The 8880-nt window shown below is 44.8% G+C and overlaps 1 protein-coding gene across 2 annotated transcripts in view; it reads left to right on the top strand.

The window, feature by feature from the left end:
* The window catches only part of LOC142245126 (putative methyltransferase DDB_G0268948), a 179006-nt gene extending 170620 nt beyond the window's left edge, over positions 1-8386 (top strand). For both annotated transcript variants that reach the window (XM_075317482.1, XM_075317483.1), the window contains exon 8: positions 8063-8386. The gene's annotated coding sequence lies outside the window, so the exon portion shown is untranslated. The remainder of the gene's footprint in view (positions 1-8062) is intronic.
* Positions 8387-8880: the final 494 nt, after the last annotated feature.

Consider the following 8880-nt stretch of genomic DNA (forward strand, 5'->3'; position numbering starts at 1 on the left):
GTGGATTTGGAATGTGCTTGATGCAAATCTAGCTGTGAAGTGTACAACTATGGCACAACTGCTGCCACTGAATGGGTGGGTGTGTGTGGGGCACAATTTTTGGAAAAAAGGGAGGCTCCGCTTTGAGTAACCCTTGCTTACATTGTTTTTAAAAGGAGCCAAGATGACCAAGTCATGGTTCAGCAAAGACTTTATCTACCTACCCCGGTGTCATGCTGGGGACGGTTAATTATGGCGTATTTTTGAATGTGCTTGATGCAAATCAAAACATCCTGTTTGCAACTAGGGCACAAGTGCTGCCACTGATGCGGTGTCTGTGTGCCCAATTTTTGGAAAAAAGGGAGACTCCGCTTGGAGTAACCCTTGCTTGCTGTGTTTTTTAAAAATGATACAAGATGAACAGATCTGAAGGCAAGATGAAGGCAACATCATGTCTCCGCCTGCACTTTCCTCACAAACCTGCATTTTTCCAGGGACACCCTACTCAACACCGTCTACAGACAGCAGCCAGATCTCTGTCCCTCAGATGTGGTCAAATAAAAGGCCACTTACTGCGACCCATGACAAAGCTAAGTGGTTGACTCTATCCCTCTGTAAGCTGTTGGCTACCGAAATGCTGCCTTTACGCCTAGTGGACACACAGGATTTTACAGACCTTATGTCTGTCGCTGTGCCCCAGTACCAGATGCCCAATCACCACTGCTTCTCCAAGAAAAGCATGCCCGCGCTACACCAGCATGTCGCACACAACATCACCACTTCCTTGAGAAAATCTGTGTGCGACAGGGTGCATTTCAACACAGATACTTGGACCAGTAAGCATAGACAGGGTCATTACATGTCACTGACTGGGCACTGGCAAACTATGGTGAGAGATGGAGAAGGGTCTGCTGTACAAGTCTTGCCGTCCCCACGAGTTGTTTCAATCCTTCTTCTGTATGTAGAAGTTAATACACTGCTTCTGCCTCTTCAACCTCGTGTGGGTCCTCCACCTTGGCGCAAACCCTGTGTGGTCAGGCCACCCTGTCTTGCAACTGCGCACAAGGACTACCACACACCTCCTTACTATGCTGGCAGCAGAGCTCAATGCCATCAGGCGGTCAAAGTTTTACTTTGAAATGTATGGGAAATGTGAGTCACACCGCTATTCCAGAGAATAGTAGTCAGGCAGGGTCAAAACATTAATTGAGGAACAGGAACACAATGGGACGGCCAGGACTTAATCAGAAAACAAGCAGAGGTGAAATGCGGATCGGCCAACAAGGTACATAAACAGCAAGCAGGAAAAGTAGTCAGGTAACAAGCACACAAAATCATAAAACTGAACTGGGGGTAAAATTAACCAGAGGTTCATAGCTATGTCTAGCAGTGGTCTGCAGACAGAATGGGCATAAAAAAGGGTGTGGTGTCTTCCCATTGGTTGTAGCTGAATGATGGTATTTCATCTGTGAGATACCCACCAGCTACATTCAGCCAGAGATTCTGCATCTGTCAAGGTAATGCAGCCCAGTGGGTGAGCATAACCTGCGTCCACCTGCGCCACTGGCATCGACTACTCTCCCATCATCAGCACTATTCATGAAAGGAACACGTTGTCACCTGGCGACCGGAGTACAAATTGACGGAGCGGACTCCGTTGGTGACTTAACAGCCGTGTGCGGCAATGATGCAAACCTGGCTGCGGGCCATCCTCAGGGCAATGTGACACACGTGCCTTGTATGGCTCACGTGTTGAACCGAATTCTCCAGCAATTTTTAAAACACCATCACGGCCTACATGGCCTTGTGCAGCGTGCACGCTCGCTATGTGCTCACTTCCATCGTGCGCACACAGCAGCTCAACAACTTTCATCACTCCGGAAGTCTTAGGGTCTGGCAGTTAAACGCCGGAAATGCGATGTTCCGACACGCAGGAATTGGAATCTGCACATGTTGCAGCGTGTGTGGCAGCACCGCAGAGCCCTGCTGAAATACGGTATGACATATATCCTGGGATAACTTGATCAAGAGGTGGTGCAGATCACGCTGCTGGAGTGGTGTCAGATCAAGGACCTATGCACCCTGCTACACAGTTCACAAATGTCGACGAAGATGTTTAGCACTGGCAATGTCATTCTCAGCGTGACAATTCTGGTCATCTACATGATGGAGCACACTGTAATTATTATTCGGAGTCAGGTGTTGGGACAAGAGGAAGGGGAGGAAGTACAGGAGGAGTCATATGCGGAAGGGATAACAAGATCTACGAGGTCCAGATGGTCAGCGGCACCTATGCGGCAGTCATGGTGAGGTAGAGGGATTAACAAGGGCGCATAGTATCAGCAAAAAGTGTTGATGAAAGTGCAGGAGCCCATGAAGAAATGGAGGACGAACTGGCGATGGGCATGGAAGACTCAGCAGATGAGTGAGAGCTTGCTCACATTTCGGTTGTGCGAGGTTGTGGGGAGAGGGCAGAGGAAGGAGGCACGATTCTCACCTCTCTGCCACCAACACACCAAGGACTTGGTCCTCCTGGATGCACAAGACACATGAGCGCCTTCTTGCTGCACTACCTACATGACCCTCGGATTGTATGAATTTGAAGTAATCCTGAATACTGGGTTGCCACACTGTTAGATCCCCGGTACAAGACAAAATTTGGCGAACTAATTCCTGCCATAGAAATAGACGCACGTATACAGGAGTATCTGCAGAATGTGGTACGCAATCTTAGATCTACTTTTCCACTAAACACCAGTGCTGCACAGAGTGAATCACAACGCTTTGTCATGGATAGGAGGAAATGGTCTTTTACTTGTCCACATCGGAGGGACCGAGGGATGGCTGCTGTGCTGAGATGGCATTGAGTACGGTGTCCCTGCACAGTTGCACTTTTGGTCATATCCCAAAATGAGTTGAAAAAGGACAGATGCTGTTGGAAAGGGGAACAGGTGTGTTGGAAAGGGGAAAAAAGTTTTGGTCCGTGGATTTGGTGGTTAAGCAACTGTAACATTTGCTGAAGAAACACCATCTGTTACAGTGGGACTGGCAGATTTGGCTAAAGTGGTATATAATCTGTGACCGCTATATAACGAAAATTAATAAGAAAAGAAAGAGAAAGGTATATATCCCCATCAGCAGTCAGTGTCCACCGTGCTCCCAGTTGGAAAAGGAGAGGTTGGCAACTGGAAGGTTTGGTGGAGGATACAGAGCTGTGTGGCTATGAAACTAATAGTAGCCTGAACCGAGTTAGACGCCATTCGGATCTGGAGACTGTGAGCCCTGTTAGCGTCACAGGGTCCACATGCCCACCCAGCCCAGGAACTCACTGTTAACAACACAGGGGCCATTGAGTACGCTGACCGTGTGCGTAGGGGCCACACCTGTGGACAGCAGGCGCATCAGCAGCAGCAGGCCTGTTAATGCCACTGGGCTGCACAAGCAGGACTGGTAGGACAGGAGCTGGTCTTAACCGTTCTGCGTTACCAACTGTGGTGGTGGCCTGCATCCACCACCCTATCCCTGCCTACCTCTGGCCTAAAGCCGCAATGGGTTCAACACATGGAGGTGTGCTCTTTCGGAGCATAATAGAAGACTGCGCACCTCCTTGTTGGCTCCAGCCCCTTTTATAACCTGGGTCCGCCCCAAACCAGGGTGAACCACAATGCACCTCCTGGAGACAAAAGTAGAGTGACACGTCATGAGTGGCATAACTAGCGTCCTATTTGGAAACGCAACTTCAATGATGACCTCATGGCTGCCATGACCCAAACACCTCACCAGTCATCGTCTGACCATCAATAATGCGGTGACAAGTCATAGGTGTGGGCCTCTGCAAGCCATTTGGGAGGACACCTGATGCCCTGTGGTCTATATGGGACCCCCACATCAGGGCCAGGGCCAAAGAATTCATTACCGGACCTAGTCTCTGATGCAGGAAGTGCCTGAGCATGCTCAGTAGCATGAAATACAGTCTCTGAAAAAAGACTATCAGCTTTAGCATGGTGTCTAGGCACAAAACAGGACTTAGACCCGGCACGGAATGCAAGCACCTGTGCAAAGAGGCTTTTCACACTTAGTGTGGGAGCATGCGCTGTATCCCGAAAAGAAGACTTAGCGTCAGGAATAACACAGTCAGGCTGAGCATACTCACTACGCGAAACACTGTAATTATGCTGCAGCTGGGGTACATTGGCACACGCATGCGCACTAGCTGCCTCTCCACACTTAGACGTGGAGGGGAAATTGCTCTTGGAGATGCTGTCTATGAACAGAAGGAAAAGCTAAAGGAAGCCTGACTTTCTATCCCTCCGAATTATGAAATGCAGCAATGAATTCCATGAGTTTGCTATAATATTAGCGTAGCAAAATGTGCATGAGGGTGTGATGTAGAGGTGCTAGAAATAGCTTGTCACCAGTGGGGCACTAATGGAATACAACAGCCAGTTCTATGATGCCACTAAATGGCAGTATTTTGTGCTATCATTATAGCTTATTAAAAACAGAGCAGGAGGTTGTCATGCAGAGGTGCTGCACATAGATTTGCAGTAGTGTGAATAGACAAAAGTACAATAGCCACGTTTAGGATGCCAATAGGTACACTGAGTGTTTGCTAGTATAATGGCTGAGTTTAAAAAAGTTTGAGTGTGCAATGCAGGCAGACGTGCTGCAAATATCGTTCCAATAGTGTGAATAGACAAAAGTACAATAGCCACGTTTAGGATGCCAATAGGTACACTGACTGTTTGCTAGTATAATGGCTGAGTTTAAAAAAGTTTGAGTGTGCAATGCAGGCAGACGTGCTGCAAATATGTTTACAATAGTGTGAATAGACAAAAGTACAATAGCCACGTTTAGGATGCCAATAGGTACACTGAGTGTTTGCTAGTATAATGGCTGAGTTTAAAAAAGTTTGAGTGTGCAATGCAGGCAGACAGGCTGCAAATATCGTTCCAATAGTGTGAATAGACAAAAGTACAATAGCCACGTTTAGGATGCCAATAGGTACAATGAGTGTTTGCTAGTATAATGGCTGAGTTTAAAAAAGTTTGAGTGTGCAATGCAGGCAGACGGGCTGCAAATATCGTTCCAATAGTGTGAATAGACAAAAGTACAATAGCCACGTTTAGGATGCCAATAGGTACAATGAGTGTTTGCTAGTATAATGGTTGAGTTTAAAAAAGTTTGAGTGTGCAATGCAGGCAGACGTGCTGCAAATATGTTTACAATAGTGTGAATAGACAAAAGTACAATAGCCACGTTTAGGATGCCAATAGGTACACTGAGTGTTTGCTAGTATAATGGCTGAGTTTAAAAAAGTTTGAGTGTGCAATGCAGGCAGACGTGCTGCAAATATCGTTCCAATAGTGTGAATAGACAAAAGTACAATAGCCACGTTTAGGATGCCAATAGGTACACTGAGTGTTTGCTAGTATAATGGCTGAGTTTAAAAAAGTTTGAGTGTGCAATGCAGGCAGACGTGCTGCAAATATGTTTACAATAGTGTGAATAGACAAAAGTACAATAGCCACGTTTAGGATGCCAATAGGTACACTGAGTGTTTGCTAGTATAATGGCTTAGTTTAAAAAAGTTGGAGTGTGCAATGCAGGCAGACGTGCTCTGCAAATGTCTTTGCACTAGTGGGACTATAGCAAAGTCCAATAGCCACGTATAGGATGCCACTAGGTACACTGAGTGTTTGCTAGTAAAATTGCTTAGTTTAAAAAAGTTGGAGTGTGCAATGCAGGCAGACGTGCTCTGCAAATGTCTTTGCACTAGTGGGACTATAGCAAAGTCCAATAGCCACGTTTAGGATGCCACTAGGTACACTGAGTGTTTGCTAGTATAATGGCTTAGTTATAATGAGTTGGAGTGTGCAGAGGACAAGAGGGTACAGTGGCAGGATTGTGGTGCTCTGGGTAGAGGAATGGAAGCCTGCCTTTCTATTCCCTCCTAATGGTGAAATGCAGGGAGGAAATCCCTGACCTTGGCTACACAGACGCTGTTGCTGTTTGCAGGACCTGTCACCTATGGCTCTCTGACCCTGCCGGTTTGAGCCCTTAAAAGGACTGCTAGAAAGTGCTCTCCCTAAGCTGTCTAACGCTGTGTATGCAGCGCATACAGCTGTATCGGCTATAGGACTCAGGAGGAGGACGGAGCTGCGACAGTGATGTCTGACACCAAAGACGCAGAAGGCAGATAATGGCGTCCTGGAGGAAAATGTCCGGTTTTATAATGCAGGGACATGTGACATGGACATCCTATCACACATGCCATTGCTTCTCTGGCTCAAAGTCCACTTAGCTGTGTGTGTGTCTGTGATTGGCTGACATGCTGGCCCGCCCCACAAGACGCGCGCGCTTAGGGAAGGAAGACAAGAAAAAAAAAAAAATGGCAATCGCCATTATAGAAACAGCAGTGATCTGAAGGCGCTGTTCACGCACACTATACACTGAAATGTCATAATAGTGTGATTCACAGAGTGACTTACACTATTACAGCAGAAACCAAGCTATGATTTAGCTGGTTTTTTGCTGCTAGAACCGTTCTCGAACGTTTCTAGAACTATCGAGCTTTTGCAAAAAGCTCGAGTTCTAGTTCGATCTAGAACAGGCCCCAAAATCACTCGAGCCTAGAACTGGAGAACCACGAACCACGAACCGCGCTCAACTCTAATAATGAGGATATACATACACGCAGAGGAACATAATATCAGGATATCACCACTTATTAATAGGACATATAAATGTAATATTTATATGGAGCCTGTATTGCTATTTTGTATGCTTGAAAAAGACCGGAAGGTTGAAACGTTGCAAATGGAATAAAGGAAAAGAATTTTGCTTATCATACTGGAGGAGCTGTCCTTTCTTTTTTCTGTTGTTGCTGCAAGTTCCAAGTGGATCCCTTGGACCAGGTGTGCACCTCCTGTTATTAGCAACATATCCACAACTTATAGGTGCTGTGAGTAACCTTTGTTACAATAGTGGATTGGATAAGTCCCGACCAATAGGTGGCCATCCATCAGATCCGTCACTAGCCTGTTACCCAGTCTGGGGAAAAAGGGCATAGATGTGTGTGTTTGAATGGTATTTACTGGCACTGGTCTTCCAGGAATCCGAGGTTAGAACCGCACCTGTTACTGGATGCAATACCCTGTGGCACCTGATGCCTCAGGGGCACCACAGATACAACTGAAATCATTACATGATTTGATGGTTGTGCTTTTTACAGTCTGTGGGGTTGGCAACTGATGACTACATCTGTGATATTGTGGAATACCTTGACCCAGGCCATTATCTCCAGTCATTGTATTATATTACATTATTATTGTTACATGGGACTTGTATCATATTAGTACTACATTAATTGAGTATTTATTGTGCATTACTCTTTGTATATGTCATTGGACAGCTGTACAGAATGTGTTTTTTAAATGTTTTTAATTGTCTTGTACATGTCTTTTTTATGTTTTGGATACAATAAAGCATTGTCCTTTAATACATCGGTGTGCACAATCCGTGGTTGCAGAGTATCTTGTTCTTTTTGTTTGAATGTTCTCTGAATCTGACAAACTTCTGATAATTTTCCCTATGTAGAAAAAAACAAAGTGCAGAGAATTGCATAGAAAATGAACTTTGTTTTACAGGTAATAAAGTGCTTTACAAAGTGAGTTACCCGACCTACTGTATATGAAATGGATTGTCAGTAAGGGGCTGTGTGCAAAAAGCGCATTTGTTGCAGTGAAAATTACCCTTTGGAATGGCTTTTTCTACAGAGGACTAAAAAAAATATAAATATGTACACTTCTTACCATCGGAGTCACATTTGGGCTCAAAAACAGGTGTGACGTCCCACAACATCTCCACTGTCAATCACTTGCCAGCTGTGGACGTCTAATCCAGTCGCAAGGCTGGATCTGGCGTCACATGACGGGATATTTAAAGATCTTCGGGTCTCTCACATATCAGCACTACTTTCCAGTGACATGGTCGTACATCATATTGTACTGCATACCGCAAATCCACTGTATCACCAACGCTGGTAAAATTACTGTTGTTAAATTCTATTTTTCCCTTCCAGGGACTTATGCTCCATATCTTTGGTGGGATGCCTCAGATGTCTGCATATCTATATCATTGCCTACTGGGATTCCCTTGCTGAAACATCTCTTCCTACTTTCACTTATGTACCACATCATTATTAATGCTTATGTTTCTTCACCCTATATTGTATATTTGTGTACTGCATATGCAAATATGTATGTATTTGACCAATTAGATGCCTGTATTACCATGTTTAAAAATTATATCTGATTTTTGATTATACTGTTTGTATATAGGGCTTCCTCTGAGTACTATATCTATATATAGTATATCTATATTTATTTTTTTTGTTTTCTTTCTAGTGTGAGTTTTGATAAAGGTCAAAGTTTTGACCGAAACGTTAACCATTGTCACACACTGTTATACTGAATTAAAGCAATTATCTTTTGCAAGCATACCTTTTATCTGAGTGCCAGATTTCTTGATTATTGTATGAAGGATTAGGACCCTGTCCAAGCACCTATGTACATCGAGTGCCATATCTCTTCTTCTCTCCTGATAAAATTGCAGTTACTGAGTCGATGATTCACAGGTTGGTTCAGGGAAATGATAAAGTGGAGGGCTATGCTCTCAGTTCAGATGTTTGGTAGTGGAGACCTCCTGGAATGTCCCAGAACTCTGGAGTCAGTTTTGCAAGTGGCTTTCTAGCCAGTAAGAGACATTATGGATTATAGTCCTTCCACATTGTCTCTGGAGGAAGCTTGACGCATCTATAAGGGATAAGCAGGTTAACAGGTTCTACCCCCCATACCCTATTTACTTAAATAAAGACGATAACTACGACTTTATTGCAAG

The sequence above is a fragment of the Anomaloglossus baeobatrachus genome, chromosome 7 (genome assembly GCF_048569485.1).
Source record: "Anomaloglossus baeobatrachus isolate aAnoBae1 chromosome 7, aAnoBae1.hap1, whole genome shotgun sequence".
In the NCBI taxonomy this organism is placed as follows: domain Eukaryota; kingdom Metazoa; phylum Chordata; class Amphibia; order Anura; family Aromobatidae; genus Anomaloglossus; species Anomaloglossus baeobatrachus.